Source organism: Cimex lectularius, unplaced genomic scaffold (genome assembly GCF_000648675.2).
Source record: "Cimex lectularius strain Harlan isolate CLEC.00 unplaced genomic scaffold, Clec_2.1 scaffold194, whole genome shotgun sequence".
NCBI classification, from domain to species: domain Eukaryota; kingdom Metazoa; phylum Arthropoda; class Insecta; order Hemiptera; family Cimicidae; genus Cimex; species Cimex lectularius.
In genome coordinates this window covers 741,196-757,999 of record NW_019392734.1, presented here as the reverse complement: position 1 = coordinate 757,999, position 16,804 = coordinate 741,196, and the positions used below count along the sequence as shown (strand labels likewise).

The following is a 16,804-nucleotide window of genomic DNA, read 5'->3' as shown; positions in this document are numbered from 1 at the left end:
TGAAGCTTGGTCGTTTCTGACCATTTTAACTTAAAATACCTAGCTGTTTTGCATTTTTTGGATAGTCAGACAAAAATGATCCAAAAGTTCCTAGATAAAAGTTCTTCACCCCGCAGACATCTACAGGTATATTTATCGGATACCATGGTATATTTTTGTATAAATCAAAGCTAAATCAAGTTATAGCTAGGCCGTTTCCGATCATTCAGGCGTAAATGACCTCGGTGTTTTACATTTGTTTTGGTCGGCAGGGTAAAATTATGGAAAAAGGTCATGCTACGAGTTCATCACCTCATGCTTCCAAAACTTCAGATTTATTTTATATATTATATTATTTTTATTAAAAAATTAAGGATAAGGGCAATTCGGAAAAAAGAAACAGACAATTCCTTCGCCTGTTTTTCGAGGAATATATCATCCCTTTAACAGGATTTCTAAAATAATATTAATATTTCACAATATTAACAACATATTAAAATCCACTTACAGTGCTGAAACGTTGGTTTCAAACATAGTGAATTTTAGTTATTCAGATATCGTGAGATGCGGTCTGGTAGGTGAGATGTAGGTTTCAAAAAAACATTTTCTTTATCGTGCCAACGTTTCGTTCTTGTTTGAATATAAAATATATTTTGCATGTATAAATTCACTTTTCCACATCCTAAATGTATTTGTTAAATGTAAACAATGTTTGTAAATCCCAGGCCCTGAAGATGATCTCAATAAAAGATCGAAACGTTGGCACGATAAAGAAAATGTTTTTCTGAAACCGACATCACACCAGACCGCATCTCACGATATCTGAATAACTATCGATTAACGGTCACTAATCTCTACACATAGTGAATTTTATTTTAATTGAAAACAGTGTTTTTCCTTTCTTTCAAAATGATCTTGCTACTGATTTTTAATACAAAATTTTTTAGGTATGTATAAAATCTAAAAACAAGCTGATTATCATTGATCAATAATGCCGATGATTCCTAGATAAATCTGAACTCGACCAATTAAATCGAGAATCACCAAGACTTGAATCGAAAGGAAGCCCGAATCATCAGTTTTACAGCAAATATTTTTTTCCGACAATTTCTGAGTGTGATTAAGTAAAATCGTAAATCGGACACTTAAAGCTTCAGGCCACTGATGTCTGATGTGTATCAGTGATGTCTAGGAGCAAGACGATTTATCGAGTCATTAAGAATTAAACGAGTTCCCAAAACCCCTTTTTTCATCGTTCATCTGATCCCTAGAACTAGTTCAAAAAATCTCACCATTCATAATCTGATTTTAAAACTTAATCCGAGCCGTTATTTTGTTATTTCTATTCATTTCCGATATTGGATTCAGGTTTTAAGAAAAAAAATCCATCGGCTTCAACCTTGCGCGGAGACCTACCTCCGCTGACATCAACTATATTACGTGAAATTAGCAAAACCAGCAACCTCCTTCGGCGATTAAGATCACTTAGAGTTAATTGATAATACCCAACAGATAAAACCGATTCACCTTGAGCTTTCGATATCTAAACAAACCGGATATTTCAAAGTTAATCCTATAGAGACTAATTATAGGACTTATAAGAAATTATTAAGAATATTTTTTCATCCAATTATTTAATCGATCTTTAATAAGCCGAAGAGTTATTACTAAGGCCTTTAATATTGTTGCAATTTAATGAGGTCTAATTAGACCGATTATTGTATTAATTTTTTTTTCAAATTTTCTTATACTGCCAGCTTATAACTTCCTCAATGAAAGCAGAATAACAGTTTTATAAATCGATAGTCATACGTCGAAATATTATGTGATTCTTTGCGGTTTTTTTTTTTTTTTTTTAAGAGGGTTCGCAACAGCAGAGGTCATATCAACCCTTGGGGTGCCGGTGTTTTTGAAAAAAATCCCATTTGTAATTATGCCGGGTTCGAATGCAGGGCCGCTGGATTCGAACCCGGGACCTTTACCTTATTAGTGATGCACGCCGTGCCAACGCCTAAACCGTTCCGGCCACCGACGCCCCCCACCCCAATTGATAAGTTTAGAAAGTTCTTTGGTTTATGCTGGTCGGACCTTTCCCTTTTTTTTAAATTTTGTATAAATTTTTAAACAATCTGACTTATATCTGTGACCTATTTTTCGTTTGTGCATACAATACTCCAATACATATTCCGACTCCCTCCTAATTCTGTTATTCTGAGAAATTAAGGGCAAATTCTCAAATTTCTCCCCTTTTTAATAGCCTACGATTTTTTTCCAAAATAGTGTTTGAACACACAGTGTAGATAAGACCCCGACTTACACGTACACGTAGTGCCCCCTGGAAAATGCTTCGATGTTCCTGGTGGTCTGTCTCCTTCCGTGGGTGATCGACGCATCGATGAAGGTTAAAAGAGGCTATGGCGACCCTAATGCAATTTGTAAAGAGACCCGTGACGAAGGATGAATGGTACTGGGGTATCAAAAATTAGCGTCTCAAACCTGCCGAACCCTGTTGTATAAAGCTTACCCACTTTACCTCCCTAGCTATTCGTTGGAACTAAATGGAACCTAAACAAACAACCATTAAGCAACTATATCTGGAATAGGCAATGAGACAGCCCAAACAGGCAGTCTCGTTAAGTACACCAAATACCAAGGCAAAAAGCTGATGGATATCGAACAACTGTCGGCAGATGAGATTACTAAGGTCCTCCTGTCGGGAGCCTCAAGGAATAAACTATCAACCTTACTGAAGGATGGAATGGAATATGTGACCGCGAGGAGGATGATAATCTGCGACAATTGCATAACCTTGAGCCAACAAAGGGCAAGAAGCAGGAACACAAGTTAGCCCGTGTGACAAAACGTGCTTACAATGCAGAAAAAGAGGTAAAGGTCTGAAGACAAATAGCACACCATCAAGCGCCAAAAAGGCAATACCGACCAGGTATCCTACAAAGGGGCATTGCCACAAGTGAAAATAGCTGTGGTAGCAGAAATATACCAGGAGAAATATACCCCACGCTGGGCAGGCAACATCGAGAGGACGCCATTATGGCCTACGAGAAAGTGTTAGTTGAAGAACCCCAAACATTGGAGGTCAAGTTCAACAAATGTACTCATAGGCAGACTGTCTAGTCATAATCTGTATGGAAGGGCACATTTCTCCAGATTCTAATGGGTAGGAGATAACCCGACCAGTGGCCTGTAGCACATTTATACCTGAACCGAAAAAATACAAGACTGACAGCTGATAGGATCTTAGCCAGACTAAAATCATCCACCCGGTAATTAAACCCCACCTATGGACCGTCTGGGGAGAAGCTCGGCAAATGAAGGGCACAGTGAGGACAGAGGAACCGTCGTCGAGCTTCAAAAAGTGAACATCCTCGGAATGGGAAGAATTTGCTTCCGCTAAAAAGGTTTGGGTGAAGAAGAAAAAGTCGAAAGGCTCAACCCCCCAGCAATGGAAGCGGAGGAAGACTCGGCAAATGAGACTGAGAAATAAAGACGCAAGCACAACAACGGTTGAACGGTCAGAGTTAGAAACCCCTAGCTGGGATACCCCATCCACGTCCAACTATGTTCACTACGTTGGGACTTAGACAGCACTACTTTCATGGAATTCACATACAAGATTAAAAAGACGAGAACTTAACAAAAGATTACTCAGACCACCTACTGGACCAAAATCAACACTAAGCATACATCTCACTAACCAACCCTTACAAAACAGTCACCAGACCGATTTGGACTTACAGAGTCGAACTCTGGGGCTGAGCCAAATCCTCCAGCATCCAACGAATCCCGTCTTTTCAATAAAAATTTCTCCGCAGTATCTTCAACGCTACCTTCTATGTCACCAATCAAACGATCCATAAAGCTCTTAAAATCCCATTCGTGAAAGATCTGATCCGAATACGCTTAAACTATCCATACACCTTAACCCACTAGCTCAAACCCTTTCCTCAACGTTCTAACCTCCACGCCGTCTAAAACGGTTATATGTATTACGTAATAAATTAAATGTATATACAATACATCGAGACGAGAAGAAAAGGATGGCGAAAAATGTGAAGGTTTTTGTTTAAATTTAACACACAAAAATTGTTTGCAGTTTTTTCTTTCATTTTGGGTGCAAAACACAAACATCAACTTTGTTTCTTGCAAAATAAAACATTTTAATCAACTTTGCTGCTTAACTTTGCTGAAAATTATGGACATGCTTAAACATCTAGAATTATGATAAAATGATCAATGAAATAGTAAAATAGATTAAATAAAAAGTTAGAAAAACCCCTTCCAGGAAAATAGACCCTAACCTAAATACATATGAAAAAATTGGGCAATTTTCATTGATAAAAAATAAGTTTTTATTTTTACTTTTTTAATCAATCAAGATTTTTTCATCTGATGGCTTGTGGTCGACCTAAACATTCTTAACTCTCCCGGATTTTACCTAATGTATGTATGTAATGTAATAAACCAGGGTATTACAAACGTTAGAAAGCTCCATTTCTATTCTTTCAGACTATATCAGCAATCATTACATCAGTTTATAAATCTCAGGCCCTGAAGATGATCTCAATAAAGGTCGAAACGTTGGCACGACAAAGAAAATGTTTTTCTAAAACCTACGTCACACCAGACCATATCTCACGATCTCCTAATAATATATCAGCAATTAATCTTTATATAAGGTTTGAGATAAAAAAAGCCAGCGTCACGAGCGGGATTCGAACCCATGACCTTCGACTAAATACGCCGCTGCTCTACCACTTGAGCATCGCGACTTCGATTCACAAAATCTAATGAATTTAATATCAGAAATGGTTAGATTTTACGTATTTATAAGCAAAAAAATAAGGAGGAAATAACAAAACATCAGAAACCTTTTATTTTATATCACCGGTTCTAATTTATTTACAGTGATCAGGTTTGCGATATTTCGTGTTCTTTTTTAGGGCTCTAAACACCATAAAGTATCCTTTGTATCGGTGCACCCTTTAAACATTTAAAATCAGAAGTGGATGCCTCGAAATGCATATAAATAAAAATAATGTAACGTTGTTAAACCTTAACATTATCACACAAACCTTGTGAAAAGAGATATATATACAGGACCCGGTAAACCTCAAGAAGAAATGTATTGGTGATTGCTTCAAGCAGGGAAGCACAGAGAAAAAAACTGTGCAGGCAATCTGGGTTTTTTAATAACAGAAGAACTGTGGAAGCGTCAAGCTAAAATGGAATTGGAGCCAGGCTGGTGCAAAACGGTGCCTAAGAGACATTAAACAGAGGGACTATAAATTCGAAATACGAAATAGAATTGAAAGGGAGAAAAGAGAAAAATGAGAACCGGACTTTTGACCTTTCTTCCGTTAGTAAATCGGCGACGTGTAAATCATTGAAATAGATTGTTGCGTTTATCAGGGCGGTACTTTTCGGCAAGGCATAAATAACGTTTAAGATCGGGGGTGAGGCAGTGGCACAACTAAATCGGCGGTCGGAGGCAAAGGGTCGAGCACAATGGGTGACATTTCGAACTTCATAAGTCTTTTGATTGTGGGCGGAGATGGGAGTCCATTGTCCATCCGCATTGTATTTAAATCAGGTCCTGGAGGAAGGGGTTCACGAAGGATCCGTCCTTTGAGGGGGCGCCTTCATTAGGGACCGGGGTCGGTCTAATTACGCCGATTCCTACCGGTGACACGTAACTTATCGGGATGTGGAGATTGGTAAAACTCAAATGGTCTTATACCTGGCCCTTCTTGGGATAGATGTGATACGTCTCTTCTTTCTTCACCATTCACGCCTCGTTCGTACCACTCTTTTAGGAGGAGCTCACTTTTTCCACCGGGAGTTCTCGGAATCCACTTCGAACAATGGTCGGAAATGCTTGGGGTAAAAGTGGCCCCAAACATCAAACATGCTTGGACTTCGGTTAGAAAGTTTATTCCACGTCTTCGGGGTGAAGACGCGTTGCGACATTTCGCTATTTTCTTTGCTGGGCCTGAGCGAAGTTGGCGATATTTTCAAACATGTCGGACCTACAAAATCAGCTAGACGAGGAAGACCAAAATGGTCAGAACCGACCAAACTAAACGCCTATGGGTCTATGATCATTTCTACTATGCCGTCTGTGTTTTTGTTGTCTACAGTTCAACTCAGACATCAAATGGTTCATAGGTAGGTCATCTTCTCATTCTCGTCCTTACTCCTTTTCTATACCTGCTCTAGTCCTCTTCTTTATTTTTTCGGGAGTAGAGCAGGGCAGTGTACTCTAACCAATCCCCTATATCAGTTGACCGATGACTCAGCTCTATATCCACTGACTCTGATCTAGTCGCTTCGGTAGATCTGTAGAGATATATCATATGTATAGCAGACTGGTGTAGACAATGTAAAACGAAAATAAATGGAAGCGAGTAAATCCATGGCTCATTCCACATAGGCTCACGCTTAACATGGAATCAGCGACTGAATTACTCTACAAAACTATAGGGCGACAATCCAGGTATCGACGAAAAACAAACTTACAATCTTACAAACTTTACACGTATGGAAGAGAACTGTGAAGAACGGTTAAAGCTTCCATTATCCAACACCTCCAATCCTTTAAATTTAAAGTCCTCAGCTGAATTATAAACGGCCCGTATTATGTCTCCAATCATACCCTCCCAATTAACCTTAAAATTTTATTTTTTACAAAATTTAATTCCCCAAATTGACAAAGTACCACGACAAACGCACTCTCTCATCATCCCAATAGTCTCACCAAAGTCTTATCCAACAGAACCATACAATCCGATGAGCTGTCTCAAGCGGAAATGGCACCGCGACCTCCTTTCTGAGGTGTACGACGAGTAAGCAGCGAGGTGCAATTGGTGGAGTGAAGAATTGGTGAAGTCCAGCCACCAAGGGTGGGCTCCGGGTGCAGTCATCAACTAGATATTTTCAGCCCCAACGCAATCAGTTTCTAAAACTAAACCCATTCACTTTCTCACTCACTCTTAAATACTCTGTTTCTTATTTACATACCATTCACGCAGCCTAGTGAATTACCCGATATTCCTCATCACCTTTTCACCCATTATATAACTAATACATTGAGGGTTGATGGGGCATTCAATATTCCGCCATGGACCCTCTCACACTACACATTCACCATAATAAATACATTCACTCCAACACACGCAACACACAAAACGTTCAATAAAACTATCTTGTTTCCTTCAAGAATGGGAACGAGGGACCCAGATACACACCGCGGTGCTCAAGAACAATTCTTACATCGAGTACACACAATTGTTGCGTGGTCTCTATATAGAGCCAAGAAATCGCACCTTTCGATTAGGTGGGGCACATCGAGCATACTGCACATGCAGGAAAAATACGCGGACTTTGGTCCCAAAGTGTCAACCTCATGGTCTATCATTTTCATAGATAGACTATGAAATCTATCATGGTCTTGAATCTGAAGGGTCAGATCCTCCAAGGGCCGACTATCGACAGTGCTCTTGATACCTAAGAGCTTCTCTGCCGATTCGACACAGCCACGTTCTTTTAATCATGTTTTTTATTGTATTTTTAGGTCAGAGGGCCGAATATTTACTATCCGTTAGTTAGTCCGAAATTGGGACGTCCCGGCCTTAGCCGCCTTTTCGTTTCGCTCCAACCCTTTACAGTTAATAGTTGAATTTTTTTTAAACTCATCCACCACCCCACCTTACCTTAGGGTGACCCTATACCGGCAGACCACGCCAAACTAAAAACTGGGAAGGTGAAACATAGATGGATGAAATGTTTGAGTTTATCGTCTTCCTCGGGTCGAGCCTTATGAAGTTGAGGCTTGAAGAATGTATGGAGATTTATTTTTATTGAGCTTAAATTATCCTAAGCTAATGAGTCTCTCATTGCTGGTTTCCTTTTTACATTTATTATATTATATATTATTATTCTTTATTATATACATTACATAAATGTAAAGAGGNTATATATATATATTCTTTTTTTGACGATTTTGACTAATATGTTGACCAAAATATTTACAAATTTGAGGAAGGGAAACCAGCCCGGACTAACCTAATGAGCCTAGTTATTTAAATAAATATATAGATATAAGAATGAATGAATAAATAAATAAATAAATGTGCTCTCTATATTTGACGGCCAAGAATTTTCAAGCTTAATGTCTCGAGTGCCTGGAAGAGATTTTGGTCCTGAACAAGTTTTCTTAAAGTTGGGGGCCAACTCTTGCGGAAGAGGACTTTTGGGTCTTTTCTTTCCCTTTCGAAAAGTCCACAAGAGGGAATTTTCTGGAGTACGACATCATCCGTACCGCATTTGGGGCAAAATGGGCTGTTGGACCTTTCTAATTTAAAGAGGTATGCCAAGAAATTTCCATGACCGGTCAAGGTTAGTAAATAGTTAATAGTTGAAAATATGTTTATGTATGGCAAATTACAAGTTTTAATCATAAATTTAAGATTTTAATATAACATGATTAAAACTTATTAATTACTAATTGGTGATCAATATCAATCAGTTCTGCAGATAATCCAAAAATCTCGAGATAGTCATTAGTATGCATTTGTTCACAAAAATTTTGATAGGAAATGTGAAAATGATCGAGTTTTTCTTTTTTTTAAATAAAATTGTTGTAACAATTCAACAATAAATAAAAATTTAACCACATACAACTAAATAAATTTCATCTTAAAAATTTATTTTTATTCAAAAAGCTACAGGCGTAAACAAGATTCGCAAAATCATAAATCGGCCCGAATGAGGTGTTAAAAATAACATTGTTGGTTTCAATTTCACCCGTTTGTTTATTTTGAGCATGCCAAACAGAATGTTTACGAGGAGCCGGATAATAGACAATTTAACTCTATTAATCTGCTGACGTCCTCTCCCAACTAAAATTCAATTAAAGTTTTTGCAAATAATGGACAAGACATTTAAAGGATCAACATTCCAGGGCGTCGGTCTGATGAATGATCATCTTGGGCTGCTGATTGGCTTGGACTCGAGCCATCCAATTATTGTTCTCCAAATGGGCTTTGACTTTGACTACCAGAGATGAGCCGCAGCTATAATTTTATGGTCAATGATTTAACATTATTAAATATAACGTCGTAAACATTAATGAAAATAAAACCGTCATAATCGACTTCGGAAATTTTCCAAATTAAACATAAAATAGTAGTAAGTAATTGCTTATACTTTTTTTTTAACAGTAGTTAAACATAAAATGTACGTTACAATTAAATATTGGCTAAATTATATTAAGATAATAATAATAGGCCAAAAATTATCGATTTCAATATCTACGAGTGGAAGTGGCAGTCCTGCTTTCTCCTTAAATCTTACCGAACAGAACCCCGATACACTTTAATAAAACGAGCTGGCTAACGGCCGTATATCGAGGCCCATAAAGCAGTAAACCAGAGGAGTCAAAGGTGAACTCCTATCCATTCTTGGGTCCGCCTAATCTCGCTGCATATTTATGAGAGTGCGCTCATTAACGAGGAAAACATAGAGGCGATCTCGTTTTGTATATCTAGAACGTTTTATGGCTCAAAAATAAATCTGAGCCGGCGGACCTCCGATTTCTTATAAGATTAAAGAAAAATACATAATCTAAAAAAATACAAAACGACAATTATACAAAGGGTTTTAGCGTTTAATTTGTAATTATGAGTATTGCGTTTTTCGTGACAGTTAATTGAAAATAATCGCATACAAAAATACTGAAAAAGGAATAATGTTAATTTTATACAATTAATTAAGGTTTTTTAGTTGAGATAAAAAAGTCAATGGCACGAACTTTATCTCAACTAAAAACCTTAATTAATTGTAGTACATTAATTGGTCAAGCGGACCTCGAAATTAGTGAAGTTAATTTTATATTTCAGCCCACTTTTGAGTTACAGTAAAAACGCCCTTAATAAACTGCCGTGCTGCTTTTTGTGGTAGAAACACAATTTATTGGCGTAAACATTTCTGTGCCATCGACTTAGCTTTTATTAGGGAGTGAGCATGGGTTGAGTTCAAGTTAGAGATATGTTAGATTACGTTAGGTAACATTAGGTTAGGGAAGTATTAGGGTCATGTTAGGTTATGTAGGATTAGGGTTACGTAAGGTTAGGGTATGGTTATGGTTAGGTACTTTCATGGTTAGGAAAGATGGTGGATATGTTTAGGTAGGGTTAGGGTTAGTGTTAGTTATGGTTATATTTGCTAAGAGTGACAAAAGGTTTGATATATACCATACGGTTAGGTTGGTTAGGTTAAGTTTAGATTGGGAGGGATTAGAGTTAGGTAACATTATTCAATGTTTTTCCGCGAGTTAGTAACTGTCAACCTGTGATGCAAGGGAACGGAATTTCAGACAGTCATGACCTTGTACTTCTTAGAAGAAGGATCGATTAGATTGCACTGAACTAGAGAATTAGGAAGGTACAATAAACCAAAGGCCTGGGGAGCGAAAATTCCACTTCTTATCCATCATATCATCATCAGCTGTTCTTCAGACATATCGATCTTTTATTTACAAATCTGTCAAATTTGATTTTATGTTTTTCCATTGGTTTTATTAATTAAATGAATTTTCTAATAGTTTGGCGGTGGACCAACAAAAAACTATCCAACTATTAGACGGCCAGACAGCACTAAAGGCAGCTGCCTCATCGGTCATATAGTCCAAATCCGTTTGGGAAAAGAACAAAGACTAATCAGACATTGTCAACAACAAAATTGCCCTTGTTTGGGACCCAGGGCAGAGGAGAAACGAGGAGGCTGATACATTAGCCAAGGAAAGTTGGATGAGGACACCTATCTGCCCTGAATCATATGCCCACTACGATTAAGTCCTTGGTTCAATGGTACTTCAACGTACATGCCATAACTAGAATGATATGATGACTGCTGACGGGATACTGCAGTACCTGAGGAATATGTCTAGTCTTGGAGCAGTAGAAACAAACCTGTGCAGATATTGCCAACGAGGAGAGGAAATCCAGAGGCCTGAGGGATTCACACCGGACCTCTAAGCAAAGTTTTGGCCTTCTAATAAAAAGCCTTGCTAAGAGATCTAGGCAATAATGGAAAAATAGACTAATATTGGTCGCGGTACGCCAGGTTATAGGCCGCCTCCTTTTATCCCTACTGTCTTAAATCTATTGCGTTACTGCCTTTTTTTAGACGACGGAGCTCATATTAATTTTTCAAGAATTTAATTAATTTAATCTATTAGTTGTTTTATACGTTCAAATCAATTCAATTTAATGTTTTTCATATTTCACCATTTCATTATTGACTTTTCAATAGTTGAATTTAAAGTGAGAAAAACAAGTTTGAAGCCTAATTATTTAAATAGTTGATGTCACAAACTGTCCAACTGTCTCGAACTAATTTCGTATGCAAAACAGACCTTTTTTTTATTTTCTGCGGGAGCAACTTTCCCAACAGCATTCAACGCCGGTATTTTTGTGAAAAGAGCAAAAAGTTGTTAGTGGTCGTTGTTGGTTTCCTTCCCGAGTTCCTCACTGAAGATGGCATGAAGCCGAAATGCGTTTGAGTGAAATCTAAACCCGCGTAAATAGACAGGCGCAGTAGAGTGATCAAGTGTCAATAAAGCTTAAATATAAAACGAGATTTAATAAAATACTAATTGTGAAATCGCAATTGTGATATTTATTCATAATGAAATAATAAATATTGAAAATAACACCTTTAAAAAACTATTTTTCATTCCTCTTAGCTGATTTTTTGTTTATTTATTATTTGTCAATAATTAAAAAATGAAAAGAAAATTAATAAAAAAAATTAATTATACATGATGCATATTAGATTAAAATAAGACCTAAGGAGTAAAGTCTTCAGTTAATTAATTCAGGAATGTGTGAAAGAGGGATTGATTATTTGAATATAAGATTGTTTTTGGGCTGGGTAGATAATTTCGTTGCGAATTGGCGATATGAGGTGAAATTTTGCGTTACCGAGTGAGCACGCCTTGCCTAAGTTTGGTTAAGTTCAACCTCATTTTTAAACAAATTCTTTATATGATCATTAAAAGACTAGTCATAAATAAAAGCTGTTTAGTTTAGAGTTAGAATTAGGGTTAAGTTCGGTTAGGGTAAGGGTTTTAGGTTAGGATTATCGTTAGGTTAGGAGTAAGATTAGGGTTAACTGAGAGACGGGTTAGTTTCTGTTATGGTAAGTGCTAGATTAGGTAGGATTAGGATTTATGTTAGGGCTGGAACTAGGGTTAAGTTAGGCACGAATTAGGTTCGATTAGGGCAAGGGTGGGGTAAGTGTTAGGCTAAGATTGGGAAATTAAGATTGAAAAGTTAAATTAGGGACGGGTTTGGTTAGGGTAAGGGTTAGGGTTTGTCTTAAGTTAGATAGGGTAAAGGCAGGTAAGTTTAGGCTAGATAGGTTTAGTATTAAGAAAAGGGTTAGGTTACATATGATTTAATGTTTTTCCATGAAGCGGAGAAAATATATCAGTACGAATTGCCAGTTGGTTCACTTTTTTAATTTCTTATTTAACGTTTTACAAATCAAATGAAACACTTTCCATATGAGTTTAAACTCTGTCAAAGTGAAATGAAACACTTCCCATAATGGTTGAAATTCATTCTAAAACAAAATTATTTACGAATTCAATTTTTAAGAGTTTTATTTCAATTGTAACCGATTCCATTTAAATTATTGCTAAACATCCAACGTAAATTAGTTTTCTAAAAACCATATTTTTCTTAATAAATAAAGATGTTTCTTTTTGTAAAAATGAGAGGAAAAATTAAAAAACAAAAAGTTCGATTTTTCATAAAATAAAAAATGTAAACTGAATTTTAACAACAGTTTCTATAATTGTGATATAAATTTGAGCAAAAAAATCATCTTTTTTTAACTTTTCCTTCATTTTTGTAAAAAGGCATAATTATGTTAAATAAGAATAACATTGTTTCCGAAAATTAATTTACGTTAGTTTGCTGTATGTCTTTTTCTAATAAAAATTTTGAAAAAAAAAATACATATCGCGATCGCTTCTACCTTTGAATTACGGGGCCCAACCATTTCACACTTTCGTTTATTTTAAATCTTCGAATTTTTTTCAAGGATAACAATTGAATTGAAAAGTTACATATGATTTTGTATATGTAGGATATATTTGATTTGTAAAGGCTTACACGTTGGAAAAAGTTCAGTAGACTTAGAAAATTTATATAACTGTTCAAAAAATCTAAACTTATTTTCTTAAAGAGAAAATTCAAATATTATTAATATTTCTCAGGATTTTTTTTCTGTGCTGTAGAAACTTTATAAAAATTAAAAAGCGAGTTTTTCATGTAAAAAGTAACATTTTAAGTATTAATTTTGAAATTAAGTAATAAAATTAAATTTTATTAAAGTAATAAAATTAAATAAAATTAAATTATTTTGAAAATTCAAATATTATTAATATTTGTCAGGATTTTTTTTCTGTACTGTAGAAACTTTATAAAAATTAAAAAGCGAGTTTTTCATGTAAAAATAACATTTTAAATATTTAATTTTGAAATTATGTAATAAAATTAAATTTTATTAAAGTAATAAAATTAAATAAAATTAAATTATTTTGAAAATTCAAATATTATTAATATTTGTCAGGATTTTTTTTTTCTGAATGTAGAAACTTTATAAAAATTAAAAAGCCAGTTTTTCATGTAAAAACTAACATTTTAAGTATTTAATTTTGAAATTAAGTAATAAAATTAAACGCCCAACGTGGGGCTCGAACCCACGACCCTGAGATTAAGAGTCTCATGCTCTACCGACTGAGCTAGCCGGGCTTGCTTCCAAGAAGCCTTAAATCGAAACAAAGTCCCAATTTAAAAGGAAAATATATATATCCCCAAAGACGAAAATACAGGACACTTGGATTTTTTGTTTATTTTCTATATAACTATGTATAAAAATTAATAGTTCACTTAAAACATAAACCCAACATCAATAATTTGGTGTTTACCTTTATAGTGTTATTCCTTTTACACTCTTTAGATTAAGAATAAAGAAAATCTGTTCAATTTCCACCTTTCCAGAGCATGTGGAGTGAGTTGTTTTTGTTTTTTTAATTAATTTTCTTTGATGGAACAATAAATTCGAATAAAAAATTAATTATTAATTTTTTCTGAAAAGCATGATTTTCAAAATATTTATTAATTTATTTATTTTATAGATACAAATAGGGTTTTAAGTCCTCTTACATATTTTAGAAATAAATTTAGTTTTATAAACATAGTAAAATAATAATGATAATAGCAAACTATATATGTTTAGCAGTCATGATTGACCATATTATTACAATTAAGTAAAACTAAAAAGTATAATTAATAATAGCAATAATATCAAATATCTGGGGGAGTGAATGTGACCAGATTTCTATGATGTATTAATGAATGTAATTTATTAGCGTGAAATTAAGGGATTGTTTAACCCCACTCCGAGAAATATCGAGTACTCTGGGGGAATGATTTTTTTTTGTCATCCTATAAACTTCCCACTTTATTATTACTAATACCAATAATAATAAAATAGTAAAACAATAATGATAATATTATATTCTTTAATATATTAATTGTTTAAAATCGAATGATGAAACCACATTACGAAAGAATAGCAGAAATACAAAAAATGTAAAAGAAAACGGGAATTAACTACTTTATATCGAGATCTCGCCTTTGGCGAACAACGGACCTAGGGCCGCTTTATAGTCCATACCCGGGGGTGTGTCGTACTCTACATCCATGAAGGTCTACAACGGTTTAGGGCCACCGGAAATCGTCGGTGGCCGCAAGGTTTAGTCTTTGACACGGCGCTCATCACTATAAGGTAAAGGTCCCGGGTTCGAATCCAGAGGCCCTGCACAAAAACACCGGCACCCTGAGGGTTTATATGACCTCTGCTGTCATAAAAAAAAAAAAAAATATATATACAGGGTGAATTGCTACTCGTGCTACAAACTTCACCAGTAGATTCTTGACCCTAAAATGAACAAAAAAGTTCATATTGACCATGGTCCGATTCTCAACCATTTCAGAGTAATTTCGCTTTTTATCGATTTTGAAAGATATCACGTCCTGGCGTCGGAAAATCGTGATATCTTTTAATCTAAACATTTCTCTTAAAATCTATAAGCACCGTTGAAATCCCCGTTAATTTTTAGAGAGAATCAAAATCATAATTCCATTGAAATTTTTTAATTTAATTTAATGCCCATTTAGTATGTAATGCTTAAGAAGTTTACAAACAGCTAGAAGGTCAAGGAAGAAAGACCCAAACGTTTTGCCACCTTCATCTTCTTATTGAAAAATTAACGGGGATTTCAACGGTGCTTATAGATTTTAAGAGAAATGTTTAGATTAAAAGATATCACGATTTTCCGACGCCAGGACGTGATATCTTTCAAAATCGATAAAAAGCGAAATTACTCTGAAATGGTTGAGAATCGGACCATGGTCAATATGAACTTTTTTGTTCATTTTAGGGTCAAGAATCTACTGGTGAAGTTTGTAGCACGAGTAGCAATTCACCCTGTATATATACTATAATATAATAATTTTGTTACTGGTGTGGTATCTTTAATTTCGGAAAAAAGTGTGTGAATTGTTTTATAGCTTTTTAAAATGTATTTGTAAAATTTAAGCAATGTTTATAAATCCCAGACCCAGAAGATGATCTCAATAAAGATCCAAACGTTGACACGATAAAAAAAAATTTTTTTTCTAAAACCTACATCACACCAGACCGCATCTCACTATCTCAAAATAACCAGATACAAAAAGGTTTTACCAATATCTTGTTCAAATTAGGCTTGCCTCATTATTGCCCTGAGTAGGAATTATCTTTTTAAAAAGATTAAACAACATACTCACTCCACCATGTATCATTTCTATTAAAAATAAGTATGTTGTAAACAAAATAACAATAAAAGTATATATAGTTGGAAAAAAGTGAGGTTTTCTCGTTTTCTTTGAGTGTATTTTCTTAATATGGTGAAATTAATGGTGAAAAAATTATTGCCATTTTTGGACATGGTTTATGCGTAGAAATATTTGCATTCAATATTTCAAATTTTACATTAAATTTATAAAACAATACAGCACCTGAATCACGGAATACTAAACACAAAATTGAAAACGATTTTAGTATTTTTCTGAAAAGGTTTTTGTGTCAATTCACTTACCCAGTGGTTTCTTTTTCGGTTTGTTTTGATCCTTAAGTTCTCAGAATTAATCTGGTTCGGGGGAGCTCATATCCGGCGGAGACGTTCGTGTCCTGAAGGGCCGAAGGAAGCGGAAAAAAAATCATTTGATCCTGGAAAACTTCATCGCATCCGACGGGCACATTGTTGACGAGACGGGGCCGATCTTGTTCAAAGACGGCTCAAAGGATAGAATAGGACTGGATTTAAATGCCAGTTGATTATCGGTAAAATGGTAAATAATGGATTACACAGGGATGGGATTAACTCCAACAATGCAACAATGCTTTTTTAAACAATAAAAACTGAATCATTTAAAAGCTAGTTAAGTTAACGAATTATAAACATAAAAGGACAATTTTTATCAAGTTAATATTCGATTATTAAATAATAATAAAGTCTTCTTTCTCCTAAAAGGTACAAAAAATATATAAACTTGGAAAGGAAAAATAATTAAAACAGTTTAACATCACATTTATTTATACAATAAAAACAATTCTAGCATCTTATAAATTAATTTTGTTTTAAATCTAAAATTTTTTAGCATTTTATAAATTCATTATTTCTTTTTAA

At 35.0% G+C, this 16,804-nt stretch overlaps 1 protein-coding gene and 1 non-coding gene across 2 annotated transcripts in view; both read right to left on the bottom strand.

Annotated features, from left to right (window-relative positions):
- LOC106661241 overlaps positions 1-16,439 on the bottom strand; it is a 45,247-nt gene extending 28,808 nt beyond the window's left edge. The window contains exon 1 of the mRNA XM_014384519.2: positions 16,214-16,439. The gene's annotated coding sequence lies outside the window, so the exon portion shown is untranslated. The remainder of the gene's footprint in view (positions 1-16,213) is intronic.
- On the bottom strand, positions 13,748-13,820 carry Trnak-cuu. The gene has a single exon. It is a non-coding gene; the product is annotated as a tRNA-Lys (tRNA).
- Positions 16,440-16,804: the final 365 nt, after the last annotated feature.